This window comes from Gopherus flavomarginatus, chromosome 2, assembly GCF_025201925.1.
Source record: "Gopherus flavomarginatus isolate rGopFla2 chromosome 2, rGopFla2.mat.asm, whole genome shotgun sequence".
NCBI lineage: Eukaryota > Metazoa > Chordata > Testudines > Testudinidae > Gopherus > Gopherus flavomarginatus.
In genome coordinates, this window is record NC_066618.1 from 246,934,135 (window position 1) to 246,960,058 (window position 25,924).

Sequence of the window (25,924 nt, forward strand, 5' to 3'; positions counted from 1 at the left end):
CATTCCTAAAACAGTGGATGTAATCCTGAGCAAAACTGCAATCCATCAGTTCTGCATAAAGCTTATAATCTAAAAGGAGTGGAGGTTTGCAGTTAACAAACAGGGAAGCAGAATTGTAAATGGCCCATACACATTATTAAACCCCATTAGCTTTTTCAGTTTGATATTTGCGAACTGTGATGATTTAGTCCCATTGTGGCCTGCTGTCAACTCACTGGTAGAGAGTGATAGCCTGGCACGGAAAGTCATAGGTAATGGCTCAACTCCAAACTAGAAAGAAAAAAAAAGAGCATCATTACTAATTATACAAGACTAAACTGTATGGAGAACTTGGGATGTGTGTGTGTGTGTGTGTGTGTGTGTGTTACAGAGCTGGGGGGGAAGGGGCAAAGAAAAAATAGGTGCCTTTCTTCATTTTTCATTCATTTTCTTTAGGAAAAAAGTAAACTATCACATAAATTAAATCTGCATTTTCTGAAAAATATGCTGATAAATCTTGATATGACCTTGGGAATATATTTTATTTGGACTCTAGACTTCTTGTATATAGGCTTGGAAGAATTCAACTTTAATCTGTAAATGTTAATAATTGTTTTTTCTCCTCCATTCAACATAAAAAAAACATGTCCATGGTTATTACTGAAATTAACAGGAAGGGGAAGTTAAACACTTGTTAACATCACACAGGGGCTAATAGGGGTCCCATCACAAAGTATAGCCCAATTCAGTAAAGCACTCAGGCACATGCTTACATGCTATTAAGCAAGTGCTTAGAATTAAGTTGGTGCTTCAGTATTTTGCTGAATTGAAGCCAGAAACCTGTGCTGGTCAAAGCTGATGAATATAAATACGTGTATCTTTTTATTAGATTAGTGGGACTCTACATATGCTCATAAGGTGCCACAAGTACTCCTGTTCTTTTTACATATGCTCAGTATCTCTTTGTTTTCATTGTGTGATACTGGCTGGTACACACAGTATTAAGACATTTATATTATAAAATATCAAACATTTTTTTTCTGAATGTTTTAATCCAGTCTTCAACTGTAATTACACTTTCAATAACAGACTCCCTGTGGTTTTTATTTCCTGATACTGCAAGAAATTAATGTCAACAAAAACAGTTTTTAATCAGTAATTAGTGTGAGCTCAATCATGGCTGCAGCCCTGAGCAAGGAGCAGTACTTTATTATACTCTTTCTGGAGCAGACCAGAAGAGAGTATCAATATGCCTTCTGAGTTCATCTTTGGAGGGGCATGTACCCCGGACCACTTAGTGCAGGGCGCATCCCCGGCTGCAGTTTTGCTAGCTAGTGCAGTGAATGACTGAGCCAAGACTGTACTCACTTCCCATCATGTTGTGCCCACGTGCACTAGGGCATGGAGCCTGCTCTCCTCCTTGCATTGCTAGCCAAATTCCAGGCAGCTGGCAAAAGCTGAGGGGAGCTTGATGCGGTTGACTGTAGAGGAGATAGAAGGAAGGGAGTCTGGGCCTTAGCTTGTGCAGCTGTCCTGCAGCCTTCTCCTCCAGCCACCCACGCTAACTCCTGGAGGGCTGTTCCTGGCCCTGATGCAGAGATAGAAGGGAGAGGACAGGACACCTCTGGCTTCCTGATCAGCAAGTACTATGGTTCCCAAAAGGCACAGCTTCAGCCAAATACCTGCAGCCAACCAGCTGCGACTGCGTGACAGGGCTACCACATGTGAGGATAAGGAGGCTGCGCTGCCTTTCTCACACATATGCTTCCCTGGAGAGAGGAGTTTTGTGTTGTGATAGCTCTTTCTCACTTGCAAGAAAATGATGGTTGAAAGCTGGGGCATAGTGTAGCCTTGGATCACCTGATTATGATTCTACTTAGGGCTCTAGAATGTGAGCTCACTTGTGCCTGTCCCCAGAGAGGGCAAAGATTATGGAAGACTAGCACTGATGCTGAGACCTAGATTCAGAGGTGCTAAGAGACATGGAAATGGAATGAGCTCATAATCCTATCTTCCCACCTTTGCACAGTGTCAAAGAGGGACATGATGTATGTGCTTCTCCTGTGCTCCTGGAAGCATTGACAACCATGCACTCAGAGCCTGTTTCTGGGGCAATGCAGCTCTGCCGGGCCCTCTACTATAGGCTGTGACTTTAAGGCATGATGGAGCCCTGAGTTTGCCAATTATTTCTGTCATGTCTTGTGGTTCAGACCCAATGAATCTTTGTACATTTGCAACGCTAAATCATCCTAAAGTATTCTGTACAGTCAAATAAACAAATAGAAACACCCCCCATCTCTGTAATAACACAAAATATAATATGCAATATAAAATGAGTTGATCATGACATTTTCTATAAGAACAGATTGGGTCTAGAAGTTTATTACCAGGGACTCTGTAAATCCCTATCACATAAACATTAAAAATTTATATTCATATTATGATATAGAAAATTCATATTTTCATTGTCAAAATTCTATAATGCTTCCACTACCTTCATAGATCTAAATCAAATTTCCGTGGAGACTAATTTCAGCCCAGCAATTAATTACCCATTATTTGTTGTAATTTTCATTAATATTTATCTTAATTATTTTCATCTGCATAATACAGAAATTAAGGTCCTGATTTTGATCTCATGCTAATTTTACATCATTGTTACTCTATTAACTTCACCATAAGTGAGATCACAATGGGGTGGGGAGCTCATTTTTCCAAAGCAGGGGAGAAAAAATTGATCTGAAGTATCTCTCATGTCCAAAAATGCTAAGCTAGAAAAGAAGCAAGTATAAGCATTTCCTGTTTGTTTTATTTCTTACAGTGCTGTCTAACTCGTGCGAAATTCTCACATCTCAGCTTTGCTGCCATCAAGAACATTCAAAACATCAGGAACATTTTACACAGGCAGACAATCATTCTTATGCCCTTCTCCAGGACCTTACTTTAATGTAGATAATAATCACTATTAGCTTAAGGACTAGTAAATGCATTAGAGCTTTTTGTCTCCTCATGTATACTGCAAAGCAAGACTGTTTTCTACAACAGGCGAAACACGGCAGGCAAGTAACAAATCATTGGAGAGGCTGAAAGTATATGTGTGGATGTGGCAGGCAGTCCAGTCTCCTTGGTTTACTCCCAGTTCTGGGATGGACTGCATTCTAGTGACTGGAGCATGGGAATGATATTTAGAACTCCTGAATTCTCTTTGTAGCAATGAGTCACTGAGTGTCTAGTGCAGTCAGCTTGGGAGGTCTTGACTCTTGGGCTTTATGCTCAGTCCTGTAAGTGTTGCCTACTGTTAGAGCAGGGGCCTGGGAGTCAGGCTGAAATGACTGACTTCACAGGGAGATTTGGTTGGACAAGGGCTCCATTTCTCCTGATGGCAGGAATCCCCAGCTCTCATCCTTGAAGTTGGATTGTAAATTAACCAGCTGTAAGGCCTTAGGCAGCTTCTCCTTCTGCTGGCCTTGTTTCTGCAATTAGTCCTAATGCTCAGAGCATTCAGCAGACCCACCTTCTCTTGCTGGTGTCTCCCTTGCTATGAGGGAAGAGGCAGCATATATTCTGGTCCCCTTCCTTAAATCTCATCCCATATTGTTTGGGTGACAGGGGAGCCTTGTCCCACCCCTTCTGCAAAGCTCCTGGTCCTGCCCCCTTAAAAATACAGTGATGGAATTTCCTCCCAAAGCCACTTATTCCTGGTAGTAGTTCTTCTCTATCAATATCTCCTACATCCTTGTGTCTATCAGGCTGTTCAAAATCTTAAAAGGCCATGCCATGTGACTGGGATGGGTTGACCACTAGGTACCACTGCCCTTAAGGATGCAGATTATCCCATCACACCCCCCTTCATAGTGCCTTATCTGATTTCTGTCTCCCACCTCCCCCAGCTCCCGGTCTTCACCCCAGGCCCCTTGTTCCAACCTTACCTCTCCCCAGAGCTGACACTTCATCCCTCTGCCTTTCAGTCTATTTCTCAGTGTTGCTAGCTTTCGCAACTTCATCATGAGTAACTCAATTTTGGCTTCTGCTGAAGCCAGTCTCACAATGACTCACGAAGCTCCAGCCCTCATGTGATTTCCAGCTTGGGTCAGTGGAAAGCCCTTCTTTACTCTACCTCTTACACAAGACTGGAAAGGAACCTCTAGGGCAGTGTTTCCCAAACTTGGGACGCTGCTTGTGTAAGGAAAGCCCCTGGTGGGCCAGGCCGGTTTGTTTACCTGCCCCGTCCACAGGTCCGGCTTATCGCGGCTCCCACTGGCCATGGTTTGCCGCTCCAGGCCAATGGAAGCTGCTGGAAGCGGTGGCCAGTATGTCCCTTGGTCCAAGCTGCTTCCAGCAGCTCCCATTGGCCTGGAGTGGTGAACTGCAGCCAGTGGGAGCCATGATCGGCCAGACCTGTGGACGGGGCAGGTAAACAAACTGGCCCAGCCTGTCAGGGGCTTTCCCTACACAAGCGGTGTCCCAAGTTTGGGAAACACTGCCCTAGGTCATCGTGTCTAGCCCCCGATCTTGTAATATAATCTCAGGCAATCTTGTAATATAATCTCATTCATAAATTTATTAAGATCCACCTTACACCTAATTAGGTTGTTTTCTCTCCATTGCTCCCATTGGACCACTGTTCCGGACCTTCACTCTTCTGATGTTTTATATTTATCAATTCCAAGGTCAGAAGGGACCATTGCAGTCATCTAGTCTGATGTCCTCCATAACACAGGCCATAGCACTTCCCCCAAATAATTCCTGAAGCATATCTTTTAGAAAAAAATCCAATTCTGATTGACTGAAAAGTAGCCATATCTCTTCATCAGCAAATGAGAAGGGACATGGCTATTGTGCATCTACAATCTGGCAATTCCTGACTGGTGAGCATAGTTTACTAGTATTGATTAGAATAGTGACACCCAAAGTTTTTACTAAGAGGATCCACAACTACATTTTGTCTTTTTTGTGGAGCCACCATTACAGAGATACTGTGTATGTCTATATAAAAGTTACTGTTGTTTGCTATGAGCTGGCATACAAGGCTGTAGAGGGCCATTTAAGGTGGGGGCACCCTCCAAACCCCTGCTCAGCTACCCCCCAACACTCCTTGCATTCACTCTCCCAGCACTGTCCCCTCTGATCCTATGGATACTGCCAGTAACCCTATCCTTACAGACCCTTGTTGAGGTGATCTCCAAGCTGTTTCCTTGGGTGCTTGCAGCTGGTTATTTTCTCTGCTCCTCAGAAATGACTGTCCACTTGCTGGCTCCAGCCATTTCCTCGGTGCCGTTCCCCACTTCATTGCCTGCTGCCCCAGCCCTGCGGAAGTGAGACTATGTATGTGTTTGTGGGGAATGCTTCCAGGGCATGTGCAGGGCAAGGAGCAATGTGGGGGGAAATGACAGGTGATCCACCTAGACCCTTCTTGCAACCCACTAGTGGATCGGGGCCTACCATTTAGGAAACACTGGATTAGAGTAGCCTTGAGTCTGCTGTAAAACTGTCCAGCTGGGCCCATTAGGTACTAGATGTAGATGAGAATGTATGCCTGGAGCCTTAAATAGGAGGAACATGATTAGTAAATACTGAATAACAAATAACTCACTTCCTGTATGAATTTAACAATGAACAATCATTCATGCTAAAATATGTGACAATTTTCAGATTCACAAATATTTTTGGAAATATCCAGCCATCATCACAATGACTGCAAATATGTAATATGACCTCACCAAAAATAGAAGAGTGAAGTTGGTCCCTTAATTCTTGAATATATGTATAAATCTATTTTTTATTATTCATCCAGCTGTACTGAATACAGTGTGCAGTAAGATATTAACTTTTATATAAAGAAATTCAGGTGAGTGACATGCATTCCTTTGGTAATGACATGAGCTGGTTGCCTTGTTATCAGGATGTAAGATTATGATAATTACTTATGCTAGCTAGTTTGTGAGTGGGTGGCTGGATGCTGAACGACAGAATTGACCCAACCTTGGGTCTGATGCTGAACTGAACTCGATGATTTTAGAAGGCTTGGCCTGGTTCTGATAGTATCCTCACAGCTTGATCAAACATGACTCTTGGATTCTATAAAATCCATCAAGGCAGATCAGCTGGTACAGCTGATGTCTTACTATATCATGTGCTATGGGGTTTCAAGGAGATCAGAACAATGCAATCAATTTTTGCCCATTTCTGAATCTAGAAACCCTCATGCTATGATCCTCATCCTGTTAGACTTCACAATTAAACAGAACTGGGATGGATCTGGGTGTGAATGGGATACCTTTATGGATGACCTCAGTGCTGCAGGAAGTAATTCTGGTGATTCAGGAGGTGGAATTCATCCCTCCAAAGCCTTGAACCTACGAATACTTGGACTTATTCTTAACTGTTGATACATAATAAATCTCATTGACATCAGAAGAACTGCTCACATACAAAAGTGTTTGCAGGATTGGGGCCTACATCAGCACTAACCTAGGCCCAGCACAATGTTAAATGGAACGATGCTACTAGAGGTGCTGCCTTTTGGATAAGCTGTACAATGATGGCCACTAACTCTTCTAGGTATTAAAGATACCAAGATTCTTTTTTCATAGGAGTAGGAATGTTTGACTCTGGTGTGATGGCCAGGTTCTACCTCAGGTGATAACATTCTGTCTGCGTAAATTCCCTGTGGAGCATCACTTGGATACAGTGGGCACATTGTGCCCCAAACTGTTGTGCATTATTGCTGCACTTTGTTAAACAGCTGCCGTGTTTTGCACCAGATTTCAACAGTGGATGAAGTGATCTTATATTTAGTTCTTGTCTCAGTTTTGGGTGCGTAAAGCATGTTGAGATTGTTTAGCACGAAAGATGCTATAAGATATTAAGTACTGTTGTAGCAGATGGCCCAGAGTCTGCTAGATCTGCTGAAACTCTGCATTGCATCTGATGTGATGCTGGAAAATATAACCGAGCCACTTGGGGTAATGAAAGAAGAATCAGGGGAGTCTACAAGCAAGAGACAGGGAACAAGTTCTGGCCAAAGAAGTTGGGGTGGAGATAGGGAAAGGAAGGATAGGGTCCCTCAGAGGAGGAGAAAAAGGTCTGGTTGAGTATAGAGAAGAAAAATCTAGTTCAGTACTTTCCATAGTACAGTAAAAGTGCCATATACACCTCTACCTCGATATAACGCTGTCCTTGGGAGCCAAAAAATCTTACTGTGTTATAGGTGAAACTGTGTTATATTGAACTTGCTCTGATCCACCGGAGCCCCCACGCAGCCCAGCCCCCGCAGAGCACTCCTTTACCATGTTATATCCAAATTCATGTTATATCAGGCGGCGTTATATCGAGGTAGCAGTGTATATTCTGGGTGCTAGATTCAGACACAGACTAAATGTATGTATAAGGGAGTAAGAATGGCCCTAATGTTCCTATGTAGGCTACCTCAAGCTTGGGTCTGAGAAAATGGGACTACTAGCCCTATTTACTCCTTCCCTGCAGAAGGTGGGTGGGTAAATGGGTGGAGCCTTGACTCCACCCTCTTCAATCAGTGGCTTGAGCAGCTGACCCAGTGAAAGGATCTAATAATTCACTGCTGGTATAGGGCACCAGTAGATGACTATCCCCATAAAGCAAAGTGGAACCAGGTAGGGTGCCTCCTTGGGCTATTCCTGGGTTGCAGCAGCTTTCATACCACATCTTGTCCTGAGCTGTACTAAAGTCACAACCTAAGATCTCTAAATCAATAGGAGATGAGTGGGAAAAGGGAAAGGACCCAAAAGGGATCAGAGAAGACCGTAAACCTGTGGGTGTTTGACTCAAAAGCTCACTTGTTGGGATATATCCAGCATCAGTTTCCATCACTTCAGGTGAAGCAAATGCTATACAGTAATTCCTCACTTAATGTCCTCTCGCTTAACATTGTTTCAATCTTATGTCCCAGCTCAATTACAGAACATGCTCCATTTAAAGTTGGGCAATGCTTCACTACAGCGTTGTTTGGCTGCCTCCTTTGCCCACAGCTGGCAGCCCGCCATCAGCTCCCCTACATCCCCCAGTGCTTCCCGCCCACCAGCGGATCCCGCACATCAGCGCCTTCCTCCTCCTCCCTCGCCTCCTGCCCGGGGCAATCTGCTGGCTTGCAGCATTCAGGAGGGAGGGAGAAGGAGATAGGACTCGGAGCTCAGACTCTCCCTCCCTCCCCTGCCTCTTGAATGCTGCAAACCAGCTGATTGCTGTGGGCAGGAGGCAGGGCAGGGAGGAGGAGGCTGTGCACCGAGGCCTCGCTCCTCCCCTCTCCCTCCTGCCCCTGAACACCGCAAGCCAGCTGATTGCCACGGGCAAGAGGCAGGGGAGGGAAGGGGGAGGAGCGAGGGTGCAGCGTGTGGAGTAAAGTAGAAGGAAGGGAGAAGAAGAGATGGGTTAAGGGTGGGGGCTTGGGTTGAGCCCCCTCCCCTGGTGCTGGCAGAATAGGGGAAGCTGATGCTGCTACAGCGCATCAGCACCTTATAGCACCTTCAGCCTCCTTGCTGCCTGTGTGGGGTAAGGCGGGGGCACTTCCCAACTATAGTACTGTACTGTATGGCCAAAAAAAAATTCTCTGGAACCTAACCCCCCATTTACATTTATTCTTATGTAATTATTTTACTTAAAGTCATATTTTTCAGGAATGTAACTACGTTAAGTGGGGAGTTACTGTATCTGATGTCATAAAAAAATAAAAAGTGAGTGCAAAGCATAGAAGGAAGTGTGTGAGTGTGTGTGTGTGTGCGCGCACACGCATGCACGCGAGAGAAAAACTCTAGCCCTTTTCCTGCATATGTTGTACACAGTAGTGAGATCTGTACTGCATTTATATTCTACTTTTGCAAAGAAAAGATACTGCTTCAAAATAAGGTGTTACAATCTATCGATAGTGATTTTTCTTTGGCAAGACAGAATGATTTATAAGGGCACTGTGATTTCTTATTGATCTATGAATAAATCTGTAACCACTTTTGCTCTGATCTAAAGTTGTGACAGATCACCATGGAATCCAACACACTGAATTAATGGTAACTAATCTATTGAAAAGATTGCTTCACAAAGCATTAATATATTATATAATACTTTTAAAAAACGAATTGTTGTTTACCATTCACTTTAATCATTAGTTTTTCAGTAACACCATACTGTGTGATTAACACACCATACAGTAGTTCCTCTGAATCACACTTCAATAAAATCTCTTTTCCCACGCACAGGCAGTTCATCAGGCTGGAATACACTATTGGCTGCAACAGCCCCAGGCACTCACTGAATGAAAGTTTTGATGCACAGCTGTTCTGTCAGGAACCATGTCATAAGCCCACTTTTCTGTCTCTGGATGGCAGGAGAAGCTCATTGTGCTCTCTTCCATATTTACTAAGGGGCAGTCTCAGTGCTGGGTCATGCAGGAAGATGATGTCAGAATCACCGTACCAAATCAGATGGGAAAATGGGTTGATCCAGTATGGCATACCTTCTATCCATATAATATAAAAGAAGGAAGGAGATTTGTTGAGAATCCTTCCTTAATAAATCTTTAATACTATATTAGTATTAGTTTGTAATATAAACTTTTAGAGGGAAAAACAACTTACTTCTCTTTAATCAACATTACTAATTAAGCTTGTCACCCCTGAAGTGAATATAACTGACAATTTGGCACATATCCAGAAAACAAGAGAAGTTTCGTCAGGCAATATCTTTGGTGGCAAGGAGAAGGGGACCATACGAGAACTGGCATCTGTGCTGTTTGAACAATTTATTAATTACAAAGTTAACCTTTTTTAAGATTAGAAAACTGTAAGCTCTTTGGGTCAGTCAACTCTGTCTGTGTGAGTACTGCACATACATCCAACAGAGCCCAGAACTTGGCTAGTGCATGCAGGTGCTACTGTAATACAAATAATAATAATAATAATAATTAATAATAAAAATTATAGCTACATACAACCTGGCTCATTCTTTTTAGGTGACAAATCTGAGGAAATGCCCCATATTGAGGTGTCAGTAAAGGAGGTTTTGGAACAAACTGTTTAATTAAAAGTAATAAATCACCAGCTCTTAGGTGACCAGGTAGTGGTCACCTAAGAGTTCTGAAGGAACTGAAAAATGAAATTGCAGAACTACTACCTGTGGTATGTAACTTATCACTTAAAATCAGTCTCTTTGACATATAGCTAATGGCGGATAGCTAATGTAACACCAATTTTTAAAAAAGACCGCATACATGATCCTGCCAATTATAGGCCAGTCAGCCTATACTTAGTACCAGGCAAATTGGTTGAAACTATAGTAAAGAACAGAATTGTCACACATAGATGTAAAAACAAAACAAAAAAAACTCCACAACAACTAATGGAGTGTTAGGAACCATTAGGAAAGGAAATAAAACAAAAAATATCATAATGTCACTATATAAAGCTATGGTATGCCCACACCTTAAATATTGTGTGAACTTCTGGTTGCCCTATCTCAAAAAAGATGTTTTAGATTTGGACAAAGTAAAGAGAAGGGCAACAAAAATTATTAGGGCTATGGAACATCTTCCATATGAGGAGAGATTAAAAAGACTGGGACTGCTCATTTTAGAAAAGAGACAGCTAAGGGGGAGCTATGATAGAGGTCTATAAAATCATGAATGGTGTGAAGAAAGTGCATATTTACCCCTTCACATAACACAAGGACTAAGGGTGACACAATGAAATTAATAGGCAGCAAGTTTAAAACATACATAAGGCAGTACTTCACACAACACATTGTCAGCCTGTGGAACTCGCTAACAGGGTATGTCGTGTATGCCAAAAGTACAACTCGGTTCAACAAAGAATTAGAAGAGTTCATGCTCTGGGTATCTCTAAATCTCTGTCAGAAGTTGGGACTGGATGACGGGATGGATTATCCAATAATTGCTCTGTTCTGTTCATTCTCTCCGAAGTATCTGGTAGCAACCACTGTCAGAAGACAGTATACTGGGCTGATGGATCATTGGTCTGACTCAATATGGCCATTCTTATGTTATGTACAAGTGCTCAGGTTGAAAAAGTGCAGGATTTCAACTAAAAACAACTAGGAATTAAATATCTACTTTACATGTACATCTGAAAAGCAATCATTAGGCTTGGCCGAATTAGATTTTTAAAAATAGTTTTGATTAATAATATCAATGTTTATTTTTAAGCATTTTTTTTATTTTTATTGATTTAAATTTTCACAGTTGTGGGAAATTATGAAGGCATCAGACAATAACTATTTTGACAGTATGTTGAGATTAGAAAAGGTAAAGCATTCCAACTTTTAAAACACAAGTTGTCAACATAACACGTCAAGATATACAAAGTAAATAGCCTTAAATCAAACTCTACTAGGTTTTCAAGGAGCATTTTTCTTACTTTGCCTATTTGTAAATTTCAATTATTTTCTATGGAAATATTGTTTCATCAGTTTGCCTGTGTAGGGTAAAACTGACATTTATCTATAAAATCTAATCCTTCTAAGCCTACTCATCATAAGGTCTAGAGCAGCCTTTTTCAAACCTGATCTCGGAAGTGCTGATTCTGTAAGCTTTGAGGGTAAAAATATAAAAAGCCTCTAAGTCCTGGATTTACAAAGGTAGCTAGACAACTCAAGGTGCAGAGAGAAAGCTGATAGGATTTACACAAGTGCCTAAACAGATTAGATGTCTAGTTCCCACTGAAAGTCAATGGCAGATAAGCACATAATTCACTAGGCACATTTGTAAATACCATGAGGTGCTTCTCTGCACCATTAGACGCCTAAATACTTTTTGTAGATCTGGCCTAAGGTCTATATCTTCAAAGGTGTGTCGGTTCTATAACCCTCACTGAAATCAATAGGAGTAAGGTGCCTAAATACCTTTAAGGATCTGGGCTTAAGTCACTTTTAAGAATGTCAATTTGACTTTTAAGTCATGTAGTTGCTTTTGAAAATTGTACCTTACGATTCCATGGGAGGATCATGGGGTAAATAATTCTGATTTTCAAATGCAACCTACTTCTAAATTAATTTCTCGATCTAAAATACATTTCAGCCTTTAAAGAAATTGTTAATTATCACTGGTAGGAAGCAGTGTTCTCGTCACACCATTTTTTTTCCTTTGAGCATTAACAATGAAGTAATCCTACAGCAACAGTCTTTTTTAGAAAGTGGGCCTCATCCGGCAGCCTCACCATACATGGAGTATTCTTTGACTTTAATGGGAGTTCCACAAAAAAAAGGGCAGCTTCTAGATCAGACTCCAGTGCTAAGAACATTACATTGGTTCATTTGCTCTGCCCACTTCCATATGTGCAAAATAACTAAAATGAGGGTCCATGTTTTGGGAAATTGACTTGTTCATAAGATGGTGGTGGAGAGCTGTGTGCGCATGTGTATCAGATGCAGGGGGAAGGGCGGGGGGGGCGTGCTCCCAGAGCTCTGGCTGCAGCCTGAGCCAGAATATCTACACGGCAATTAAACAGCTCCACAGCCTAAGCCTCGGGAGCCAGCTGGCATGGGCCTGACATGAGAGTCTAAATGCAATGTAGAATTACCCTGAGAGGGAGACCAAAAGCAGGCAGGGAGACTAGAAAAAGGACCAGGAATCAGTCCAACCACGTTTTGTAATTTTTCTAAATTCCTGGACAAATGTACTGTGTAAATTAGGGCTGTGTCCAGCTCTCAATTAAGCTACAAGCATTTATTCTGCAGCTCATTGTTGATCCTGTTGTCCATGGCAACATTACAAGAGGCGTTTAAAAAGCGTGTGTGTATGAGAGAGAGAGAGTATCATAATCTAGTCCCAGATTTGGACCTTAGCGTCCAAAATATGGGGGTTAGCATGAAAACCTCCAAGCTTAGTTACCAGCTTGGACCTGGTAAAGCTGCCACCACCCAAAAAATTAGAGTGTTTTGGGGCACTCTGGTCCACCCCAAAAACCTTCCCTGGGGACCCCAAGACCCAAATTCCTTGAGTCTCACCACAAAGGGAAATAAACCTTTTCCCTTCCCCCCTCCAGGTGTTCCTGGAGAGATACACAGAAGCAAACTTCGTGAATCTAAACAGAGGGATTCCACCCTCTTTATTTCCAGTCCTGGAAACACAAGCACTTCCCTCTTCACCCAGAGGGAATGCAAAGTCAGGCTAGTAAATCTAACACACACAGATTTCCCCCTGACTTCTTCCTCCCACCAATTCCCTGGTGAGCTGCAGACTCAATTCCCTGGAGTTCCCCACTAAAGAAAAACTCCAACAGGTCTTAAAAGAAAGCTTTATATAAAAAGAAAGAAAAATACATAAAAATGGTCTCTCTGTATCAAGGTGACAAATACAGGGTCATTTGCATAAAAGAATATTGAATAAACAGCCTTATTCAAAAAGAATACAATTCAAAGCACTCCAGCAACTATAGACATGTAAATACAAAAAGAAAAAACAATAGAAACCTTACTGCCTTACTATATTGTACTTACAACTTGGAAACAGAAGATTAGAAAGCAGGAAACAGAAATCACTTCTCATAGCCGAGAAGAGTGCAGGCAGAAGACCCAAGAACAAAGGACTCACACACAAAAAACCCTCCACCCAGATTTGAAAAAGTCTTGTTTCCTGATTGGTCCTTTGGTCAGGTGTTTCAGATTACTTCTTTCCAGGTGTAAGAGACATTAACCCTTAGCTATCTGTTTATAACAGAGAGAGAGAGAGAAAGAGTGTGCTTTTAGGACGTGGGATATCTTCTTTGGGAAAACTTTTTGTAAATAAATGCCATTTGGTGCAATCTTGTGCATTTCAGAGGCCAAAAACAAAACAAAAAAAGAGGGGAAGGGCTGTGCTCTACAGAAGTATCTTCAGGAACCATGGACAAACATCATCCTAGACAGTGATTGTTTAGCTGTATCGAGAATTGTGGATGATCTTTCTCCCTCCCCTCCCATGAATTTCCATCCTTAGTTTGAAAGCTGATTAAAAGAAACCTGGTCACACATGAACAAATGGTTCTTGAATAAGTCTTCAAACCTGGACACAAGCAGACTTCCTATTTGGTGTCAACAATGACAGATTTTTTCTTTTCACTGTTCTGTGAATCTTCAGAAGGGACATTTATTGTGATCATAATAAAGAAAATGTCCATTGATGTTCAGCTAATTTCCCTTTTAATTTGCTGTGAAGTAATGGTGGAACCTGCACTTGCAGTGTCTTTATATCTTGAAGTGTGTAAAGGCGCGTGACTCACTACAGCAGTGCTGTCCTGAGAATTAGTGAATTAGCTCTTTCACCAGTGCACCCTCATATAGTGGTGTCTCGCACGTTGTCTCTCATACCTCCACTTCTAGGACCCACATTGCTCCCCAGACCACAGCGTCCTCTTCTGGACACAACCCTCTGGCTGTGCCCCACTGTGTTCTCCACCCTCCTTCTAGGTGACGTGACAGTCCTCAGTCCAGCCGCTTGCCTAGGTGGCAAACTGCAGTCCATGAACTGGCCACTCCCCTCAGTGGCAAGTGGGGGTGGGTGGAAAAGGAGGGGGAGGCCCAGGCCTGCCTGCTACTCTGGGTCCCAGGCCAGGGACCCTATAGTCAGCAGCCATGTACTGCCCCTCCTCCTACTCTGCCATCTGTTTTCCTGGGCCACTTCCCCACAGCCCTAGCATCTTCTCTGCCCTTATATCAGGGCCTCAGTCTGGCAGCCATCAGGCTGGAGCTCCCTCTTCCTCCCCTGACCCTGCCCAGCACTGTTCTGTCCGTGATACTGGCTTCTCTCAACCCTCCTACAGGGCAGCCAGTCCTCCTGTCTTGGCCTTCTGGAGAGCCTGCCTCTGTTCTGCTCAGCAGCCCCTCTTATATAGGCTGATTGGCTGCTCCACTAAGCCTTCTCCCTATTGGCTGTCTCAATAAGCCCTCTTCCAATTGGCTAGGTTCTGTGCAGCAGCCTCAAGGCCGCTTTAACCCTGCCTGCCCCACCACAAAGTGTCTTTAAAAACTTATACCAATTAGATGTGTGCATCAGTGTTTATGAACTTTAGTAGCTCTCTTTTAGGGGATATGAATTTGTCTATACCATTTTGGAAAGCAAATATTTTTATGTTGCATCTCTCAAGTGCTTGGGTACCAGAAGCAGAAACATACAATGTTCCTAACAGTTGTTTCACTTTGTAAGTGTACATGTGAATCCTTTAGTGTCTTTTCCAAAGATAAATTTTGGCAACACTGTTCCTGCATTCCTTACATATCCAAAATTTCCAATGAGATTTTCTTTTCTTATTCAAATTGATACAGTGCCCCAAAATCATTGATTATACATTAATGCTCATTGCTGCTAGTGATTGTGTTGCAATTGGAATGGTTATATGGAATTGACAGCTGTTGATACTTTCACTAATAATTTAGACAATCAAAGGCTGAATACAAATGGACCAGATTGTGCAACGCTTACTCACTAGTACATTGCTACACAGAAAATCCCATTAATTATTAGGGTTAATTATAAAGTACGATCAGTGCGAGTGAGCCCCATGCCCTCCTTCTCCCGGCCTAGGAGCCGGACCTGCTACTGGCTGCTTCTGGGGCACAGCGCGGTGTCAGAACAGTTAGGGACTAGCCTTCCTTAGCCGGGCAGCACTGCCAATGAGACTTTTAATGGTCTGGTCGGTGGTGCTGACCAAAGCTGCTGTGATCCAGTGACTTACATTCCATGACCCAGAACTTGATTGTGACCCACAGTTGGAAAACCACTGCACTAGAGGAACCTCTGATAGTATTGCTATGAATACCTGTCTATTGGATGGAAAGCTCACTTGAATGATGGAAGGAAGGAATTTGGAAGGAAACACATCTTCAGCCCATTCTGAGCATGACAGGTAATAGAACATTAATAGCAAATATCAATCAACAGGGAGGAACCAACTCCCAACAGCCCCACAAGGATGGGGTTTGCTTCATGTCATGTGGAGAGAAAAAAACAAATCTATAATTCTTATAACTCTTCAAAGAAAGAGAAAAGCAGCAGAACAGATAAACTAATAGTAGAACAGACTAAATAGAGTGGAATCTCAGCCAAACTGTTTTCCTAATGGTAACTCATCTCTTTGGGATGGACTTGTTCCTATCTCAAGGGAACAAAAAAGTTCCTAGCTCGAGGGAACAAGGAAGCTCAGCACTTCTGCTACAGTTTCTAAATAAGATGTCTCAAAATTCGGGGCTCCTAAAATGGACCAAGTTCTTAAAATTGCTTACCTTCTCTGTGATGGATTCTTGCCACTTGGTACATCTCACTGTGGTGATTGGTCAGTGTTAGGAAGGAGAATCAAAAATTTGCTGTTACCTGATAATTTTGTGAACCACAGAAAAGGATCGGGTTCCATCTGGAGTGAGGGGCAAACAAAGATTTGGGTCCAATCATATTTTAAACCACAAACATTTGTCCAATCCTAATAGAAAGGTAGTCAGATATTACATACTAGAATTTTGAAGAAAGAAGCAAAGGAAGCAGAGAAAAACCCTTAGGCAAAGATTTGTTAATAGCTCACTAAAGAGTAAGGAAATATCACTAAATAGCTAAGCATGTGTAAGCAGAGTCAGGATGAGCTCTATCCTGACATCTGGTGGTGAATTATGGCGAGTGTGGAAAAGAACTTAGGGGGTTGATCTTGTTTGCATAGGAACACCCACTCCGCCTAGCATGAGCCCACAGCAGCCAAGAATGGTGACTTTGAAAGCTGTGGGATCCCCAATTTCTTGGATATTGGGGTAGGAGGAATAAAGTGTTGTTACCCTGATTATGTGAATGAAGGTCTATAAGACTGTTTTATGACAGAGGGTCTCACCATCAACTAGATAGCACTCGCTAGACAAGGGACATAGGTTCCAAAACCCAGTGAATTGAAAAAGTTTGGGGGATAGGTATGTGTACCTGATGGTATGGGCCCCTTTTGAGGGCCTGGCACACTAATTGCACTTTCTCTTTCTTCTCTGTTGAATAGTGGAGCTAATTTTGATTTCATTAGGAGTCTAGTTAGAGACTGCTGAGCTGAATTCACTTTGGGCCAATGGTGTACCAGCACTGGGGCTCCCCTACTACAAGCTGAAACCACTAAAAGAGCTAAAATTACTGAGCTGAGATCACTGAGTGCTGTGTTAACTATTGGAGGAGCCTGAAATATATTCCTAAGTGGTGAGCAGAGCAGTTTGCAGGATGGTTGGAGCGGTGAGTGGAGTACAGCAGGGTGGAGCTGAGCAGTTTGTGGGGACAGCTGGAGTGGTTCATGGGACGGCTGGTGGAGTGGAGCAGCTGGCGGATTGGAGCAGCTTGTGGGATCGTTGGAGCAGCCCCCGGAACAGTGAGTGGAGCAGAGTGGAGCAGTTTGCAGGGACAGCTGGAGGAGCAGAGTGGAGCAGAGCGACTGGTGGAGCAGAGCCGTTCGTGGTGAAGGCTGCAGCAGAACTCCATGGAGAGGCAGGGCAGTCGCCTCGGACCACGTAAGGTGCCCCTTGACACCCCCTGTGCCCCCCCCAATTCCACCCAGGTTGGGGAGGTAAGACGCTACAGATAAACTTTTGACCTCTGCGACAGCACTGACCAGAGACAGAGACTTTTGAGTTGTTGGACTTTGGGGTGATTTGGACTTAAGACCCCGAGGGGAAAAGGACATTGCCAAACTTACTTGGAGGTGGGTCTTTTGCTCATGGTTTGTGTTATGAATCCTGTTTGTGGTGTTTCCCAACATAATCCCACACTGTTTCCCTCCTTTATTAAAAGGATTTTGCTACACTCAGACTCTGTGCTTGCGAGAGGGGAAGTATTGCCTCCTAGAGGCGTCCGCGGGGGGTGGTAAGTAATAGTCCCAGGTCACTGGATGTGGGCCCGAGCTGGTTTTGCATTGCGTTATTGAAACAGAACTCCTAGATACTGAACCTGGCCCTTGTTGCTGCCAACTCAGAGGGGCAGAAGGGTTATACATGGATCCAAGGAAAATCATGCCAACTACTGTATATACACTACCTGTTTGCCTGACCTCTTGTGTGGGAACATGCAGAGTAAGAAAGAGAACACACTATTTAGAAATGGAGAATGAAGCAATAAACTGTGGGCATGAACTTCTGAAGGTAAAAACATAACTGATAAATTTGCTAGAGTTCTTTGTGCATAAATGTGTAATGGGGAGACAAAATAAGATATTTATTTAGATTTCAGGAAAGCTTCTGCCATGAAACAAGTAGGTTTACCAAATCAGCAAGTACAATATAAGACAAGAGCTATTAGAATTGATTAAGAAATTGTTCAAAAACAGGAAACAGACATCATTTTAAAAGGCAGTGGTTCAGGGTTCAGAGAGTAATATATGGGTTTCCACAGGGGTCAGTACTAGGCCATCTCTCCCTCCATATCAGATATATGCACGATCTTTTGGAGGCTATGCTTTCTGGACAGATACATTTTGCTGATGGCAGTGCAGTCTAGTCAAACATAAAGTTTTAAGGTTATGAGCTAAATATAACCGTAAAGCCTACAGTAGCCTATATTTAAAAGGTGAGCTATGTCCCAGATCCCACAGAACTGAGCTAATCTGAATTGTATTTCCGTCATGCTTGTTTAGAAAGATTTTGTTTTATTAAAGGATATTGCTTTTCAAAATGTTAGAAAACTTTTAACAAAAAAATTGCACAAAGCCAAATCCTATGATATCACACATTGAAACAGACCAATTTTTATCGAACACTATACAATAACTAATTGAATTCAATTTCAATAAAGGTAATGGAGAATGGTTAACCTATTATCCTATTCCACTGCCACTACAGGCTTTGGTGGTATGTTTGAATAGTACCATAAATCATTTGAGGCCAGAGAGCAAGAACTAACAGTGAATTTCTTCCTGAGATAAGAGAAGATGAGAAAATATCCAGTAGTATGAGACAATAATGGGAGATTTCTGAAAGCTTCATTCAAGCTCCTTCCACCACCTTCCAAACAATACCCTATTAAGAGTTTAATTAGAGTGCAGTATCCACAACTCTTTTTTCCCAGTTTAGCAGGCAATGGATTTCTTATGACGGTGGATGCTTTTTAAGTAGCCAATAATGGGTGTTCGGAAACCCTGGGTAGTTATAGTTTGGTTGGTTTTAATAGCTACTCCCAACTTGCCAGAAGCCAAAACTGAATCGCTGCTCAAATTAGGGCATCAGGAGCAAGAATGGCAGTGGGCTGCAGTTCCAGCAGCCATAGGGGGACAGGGCCAAAGCTGTGGTACCAATGAGAATACTTGACTGTAGGAATTCCGTCCACTCTGTGCTGGCTATAGCTGAAATTTACTTTTAACCCTTGTTTAAGCATATTCAATCTGTCCGTTCTAGTAGGAACAAGTTTATCTCAAGAATGGTATCTGAAATTAATCCAAGAGTTTATTTTAGCAGTATTTGTAGGAATGTTATGTTCTGTAAGATTGGGGGTTTTTTTCTGTGTGCTATTTCTGGAGAGCCAGAATTTATATACAGTTACGTATGCTGTCTGCCACTAAACAGACGGGGGTTGAAAACTCAAATACCATGTTGCATAATGGATATTGCTATCTACATTGTATTTCAAAGATGTTTCATTTAGTTCCTGATTGTGCTGAATTTTTTCCCTATTTTCTGAAAGGTATAAAAAGGGTGAAATGAATATTTAGAGTTTTGCCAAAGGGGCTTACCCAGTGTGGCTAATGGGATGAAGTTGGACAAGAGAAAATTTAGGCCAGTTATAAGGAAAAAATTCTTAGGAGTGATACTTGATAGACTGTGGCATGGCTTCCCCAATATCTATCACAAGTGGTAAAAGCCCCATCAGATGAGTCCCTTGATAATAGGCAAAGCACTGAAGAGCCCACTGTAGGGCATAATTCCTCACCATGTGGGGATGGACAGGATGATCTAATAGTTCCTTCCCATCTCTAATTTCTGTTTTATGACATTTTAAAAATGATTGGGGCAAAATTGTGCTTGGCACCTGGAAACAGGTGTAATATTCCCCTCTTCCCCTGCAAAAGTAATGTACACATTCCAGCACACCATTCAAGCAACAAAAGTCTGTGTGAGGCCAGCCTCACCCATCTCTCTTATGCATTCTACTTCCAGTAGAGGAAGAATTTGCTAACGGCAGCCAATTCTCAATTGTGAGCTTCTCTTTTTAATTTGAATGAATTACTTAAACAATTATCTCATAAGGGTCACTTTAAGGAAAGGCAAATTAGCTCTACTTTTATGTTTTAGGAGAATTTGTTCAATGAAAAGAGTTTATGCAGGGTAATAGAATATTTACAGTATACAACAAATCAATCACAAGGAATCATCTGGTTGCATAGATTATGCAGGCATGATTGGGCACAGAATGAAATGCCTATTAACTTTAAAATGATAGGAAAGGTAATGGCAAGAATTCCATGTCATATTACTGTGATGATTGGTATTTTTACTTAAATAATCTTGAATAACCAAACTACTCTGAGCAACCAGTCTTATTAATTAACATTGTCACATATTGATAAATAACAGCTACCTCCTCTTTACAAAATACCATTTGGAAACATTATCTTTTGGTATCAGCTAACGTGAAACATAATTATTTTTGGTAATCCAAAATTGTTCTCTTGGGGGTGGGGTGGGAAGGGGGAATTCAACAGAATGATTGGTAATTTTGAATAAAAGGGTCAAATTCTCCATAGAGCAGGGGGGGACCTAACAGGGCTCAGGACTGAGGGAGCTGGCTGGCAGCAGATGCTGTCTCAACTTGATGAACTACAGTACTTAAAAAGACAATGTACTTAGAGTGGGGTCAGCGTACTTAAAGGGTCAAGGAGCATCTCTCACACACACATGGTGTGTGTCTCTTTCTCAGTCTGCCATGCTGTCTCCCTTCCCTCCATTTGTGCTGCCTTGTAGAGTGTGAGGCTACATTAACAATGTGTTAACTCTTGAGGGTTCAGTGGAGTGCTAGTTCATAACTTATCAGCAAGGCATTCCTTGGGAAATATCCCACCCTCTGACTTCACCACCTCAACCAAATTTCCCTGGAACCTAACACCCCCCCACCCCTGTTTACATTAATTCTTTTGGGTAAATTGGATGGATGCAGGTATGCTGTCCCCCAGATTCCCCTCAGAGGAAGTGGAAATGACCTAATCCAGAAATCTGTTCCTGTTAACACCTCCCTTTCATCGGTAAAATGGTGGTTTGTTTCCTTTGACATGTACCTTATGCCCATAATATATTTAATGCTGACAGGTTACAAAGATCTTTAAACAGTCAGTGTACACTCACTGAAACCACTATGATAATAATAAAGTGAGCCCCGTCATGATTGAGTTATTTGGGAGGCAGGGGCATGCACAAGGGGAGCAAGCAGCGGGCATCCCCAAATCTCCATGTGTCCCTGAAGCCCAGGGTGGGGAGGGAGGAATCAGCACCGCATCTGGCTGCTGGCTGAACTCCTTCTCTCCACATCCCTACAGCTGCAGCCTGCTGCTTCTCCTTCCCTGCTGCTGGAGTCTCACGAGTGCCTCTGCCTCCACCTCCTGACTTGCCTCAGTGGGTGATCTGCAAAGCAGGCAGAAGCGCAGGGACACCAGCAGGAGGGAAGGAGAAGCAGCAGCTGTAGGGGTGGGGGAGGAGCTCAGCCAGAAGCCCTTCTGCTTCCTCCTTACTCGGGCTGCAGCGTCGCTGCCAGGGGAGCCACTGCCTCCTTGCTGTGGGGCATCCCCACCAGAGGTGCCCTGAGATAGCTGCAGGGAAGGGGTCACACAAACCTTGCATTATGTGTTTAACTTGCCCCTCCAAGAGCGATCAAATTTAAATTTCTGCTCACGCCCCTGTTGGGAGGGATCTTTCTCCATGAGTGATACTCTTCCTACTGCATCTCTTTTGCTGCTGGCAGTATAAATGACACTTGGAGTTCTGAGACGGTAATTAATACAAACCCTGACACGGAGCAGGAAATGACTTTTTAATCAAGCAGAGAAAAATTCACCTCTGCTGTCCAGGCCCAATGTATTTTAGTGTCTCTCTGACTCAAACTGTTTCTCACCTTTTTGCAGGATTTGAAAATGTTTCAAGTATATGTTTTCAAGACTAAAGGTAAATAAGGAGGCTTTTACGTTGGTTGGTACTGTATATATTATGTGGGCTAAATCCTGAGCTACTCACTCAGGGAAAATCCCATTAGCTTCAATGATAGCAGGAGTAAGGACTGAATAAAATAAGTCAGGATCTCAGCATTTGGCTCTATAAAGCTAATAGATAACTTCTCATAGGGTTGATGGAAGCTCTTAATGACCATTGTTATTTGTAACGTGATAGCATCCAGGGGCCCAGTCAACGGCACCATTATGCTAGGAGCTGTACACACACACCACAAACAAGGTCTTTCCTTGAAAGGCCTTACAAGCTACCATTTGTAAGATACCCAATGCCATGGTATCTGGGAACCCTTTTCCCCAGTAAAGCAAACCAAACAACATCTAAAGAATGGAAAGTTTTTTTCACAGACACTCAGTGTAATTGATAACATAGAGAAGATTAAATATCAATTAAGTCCAGCACCTGCCATTATTGTACAACCTGGACGAAGAAGCATCTTACATCTCATCTAGAATAAAATCAAGCTGGAGAACAGTGATTTGTATAACCCTCACCTACATTTTTTCAGACAGAGGTTATATGGGTTATATAGTAAACTTTTAAAGTTTCACTTGTTCCATCATGTCACATTTGAAACTCTAAACTACTGAAAGCACTGACATTTCTGAGATAATTATATTGTAATTTGACTGAGTTTATAAAAAAAAAATCCAAGGATGTGCTCCAGTACCATAAATGACTATTTTAGTTTTATCTTTTAATCCTTGATAAAGGAAAATTGCTTGTTCTAATGTTTGAAGGTCAAAAGTCCAATCTATAGTTATTTTATGTACATGTCAAATTGTGTTGTATGGATAAACTCTTAGGGATTAAAGAGGCAGAATATCTGTTCTGAGAGATTTCATACTACAGTCCCTGATTCAAGCAACTTGATCTCCTATCCCATTGTTTGTGCTTTTCTTTAGAAGTATCAGCATTTGTATTAATCTATTCCCTTTCACAGAAAAACAGCTTACAGTAAGTAAACAGGATATCAATCATTTGTTAGATGGATAGTTCTTCCAGTTTTATCAACAGAGGATGTGTAAACTTGACAATGTTTGAAACTCAGAGGATCTTGAATTAAACCTTCCAAACCAGGGTGAAATTCTGCTGTGAGCTGCATGCACATGGCTCCCATTAGAATAATATCTAAAGCACGGATTTATAGTGAACTATAGTGCGTTATGTGATCTTTTAATTGTGCCTATAAGGTTTATATTTGTTTTTCTATAGCTCCTCTTTAGTCACCTCACTCATTTGGGCTAGTGGCAGAATGGGGGCATTGCTGTATGAGATTGTATTTAAGTTTTTATTCCGATTGCTAAACCAGGATGGAAACTATTTAAATTCTTACAGCTGAGCTCCCATACTGCTGGTGATGCAGCGGCCATCTTCCCCGGCAATGACTAAAGTCGTTCACTGACAAACTATGCCAGATGAAGCGCACAGGCAGACAAGGGGAATGGGTGCAAAATCCATCCATCGATAGTAGAAAGACTTCTTACAGCACTGTACCACCACAGTAATGGAAGCAGTAACTCCGCTGACTAATCCAGCCAGACTGGATAGTCCAGACACTGTGCTGACTGCTGTGAAGAGCTCTCATCCTGCTCTGTAGACTGGATAAACCAGATCCAAGAGGCACTTGCAGACAGTAAACCGTACTGTAGCCTGGAAGGCCCTAACCAACACAAACTGGTGCTGACAACATCCATCCTCGTGCACAATAACAGAGAGAGCAGCATTCACAACCTTGGTGCTAAGGATTCAGCACAGATCCCCTATGTGGGATAACATGAGATGTGTTTTATTTATTACACCAGACTTTCCATTGTTGCTGTTTTTATTAGTGATGGACAAAACCAAAGCTCCAGATCAGACTTCATGACTCAGGCCCGTCTCTGCTTTTAATCTGTAAAGCTGTAACATAGGAAAAAATAAATGCGAGTGAGACAAAAAAACAATTTGTTCCTAGGGTTTTTATTTATTTTATCCTTGCCCAAGTCAAGCAGATCAATTAGATAAACTGAGGATAAAGCCAAAAAGAGGGGGAAACTGCAGCTGAGGCTATTACATAGAAACTATTTTAAAAACCTACTCTCTTCAAGCTGTTATTTTATATTCCTAATTTCCTTTTGGTTTTCATCTGTAAAAAGGAGATCAGAGAAACACAGCAGTAACAGTTACCACTAACTGCTCCAAGTGAGAGTCTTCCCCCCCAAAAGCCTTATTCATGCTTTACTTGATGGCAGGAAAATGATTCCCCGTTTCTCTTCTTTTTTTACTTTTGTAATTTGTATTCACTTTGCATTCCCAATAATGGAAATAGACAGGCAGCCAATACCTCTACAATCAGTGCCACCCACACGCATTCACCACAAACCTGCCTTGAGACACTTTAAAAAACAATTCTGTGTGATTATGTACGCTGTGCTTTTTTCTGTAGGAAATACTAGAGGCTGAAAGCAATATCATTGTGTCTTGGGAAAGTTTATACTGCTCATGCTGTTGAACAGGATCCAGCTAGAACGTCACAATACCTATGTAGATGAAAATACAGCAAGTTACAAGTACAAGCTGAAAATGCAATTTTTATGGAATTGAAAAATGGCTTTTCTAACTAATAAGCCACAATAACAACACCCTGTGTGTACACACTGCTTTACAAAGCACAGAGTTAGACATGCTCCCTGCCCTCAAGAACTTAGTGGCAGTGGACTAAGCACAACACAAAGCTGGTGGAGTATATGTCAAATAGAGTACAAGAATGAGATGGTGAGAAAATAAGAGCTGGAATGGTTATGGGAAGGAGAAACTCAAATAATTTGTTAACCAGCAGAGGCTGATGAGAAACTGAATTTGTGAAAGACGTTATGTGTTAATTTTGGAATAACTATAGGCCAGGGATACTTATTTGCAAAGAAATGTAGTTTGATCACCGAACACCAATTGCCAGTAAAAGTTTCTAGGTCCCAGGGAAGACATTCCACATCTGGCATCAGCAATAATGCGGAAATAGACTTCAGTCTTAGCTGAATTTCAGTATAATATCCAACATAAGGCTTCAGTGCAATGTGCTAATACTGATACTCTCCTGGTTGCTTCTGAAAGCAGAGCTACAGCGAAAAGTAGAATCAATATATGCACTCTCATTGTAAAAGGATCTTCCCATAACTGCAAAGAGAACCATAGACATAAATAAAGATTTTGTTCTTTTAAAAGTAAGACAATACACTTTCTACTAGCCAAATCACATAATGGATGAGAGATTTCACATTTATTCATATAGAAAAAGAGAAACTCATCAGCAGAGTATAATGGTGTGTAAGAATTTTAATACTATAAATCTTATGCTAGGATGCCAACAGGCACCTTTGATCAAAAGAGGATCACAGCTCTCCCAAAAGACTAAGGAACTGATTTTTCCAAAGGTGCTGAATTGATTTCACTGGGAGCTAGGTTGCTCAACACCTTGGCTAATCAGGTCATTAAATCTATTAGTTAAAAATTATTGGGGAGAAATGTGGGCATGGAACTTTAAAAACCATGGTGACTGTCTAGTTAATGCACTTTTAAGACCTGGAACATTCTGGATACAAAGTTTTAGGGGAAAATTAAAGCTTTGTTAATTGCAACTGGAACTGAAGGCTGAAACTAGGAATGACATACACTGGAAGTGGCTCATAAACAAAGAATTTCTCACTATGGCAGCTTAATTTATTTTTGTTGGCTGTTATCCTATTCCTTTTTGTTAATGTAAGGCAGGAGTGGCTCAGTGGATGCTGGAGCC

General features: G+C 42.0%; 2 protein-coding genes across 2 annotated transcripts in view; both read left to right on the forward strand.

Annotated features, from left to right (window-relative positions):
- Positions 1–25,924, forward strand: part of LOC127045143 (uncharacterized) — a 1,042,790-nt gene that overhangs the window by 287,948 nt on the left and 728,918 nt on the right. The gene's annotated exons all lie outside the window — the stretch shown is intronic.
- ZC2HC1A (zinc finger C2HC-type containing 1A) overlaps positions 1–25,924 on the forward strand; it is a 572,961-nt gene that overhangs the window by 236,393 nt on the left and 310,644 nt on the right. The gene's annotated exons all lie outside the window — the stretch shown is intronic.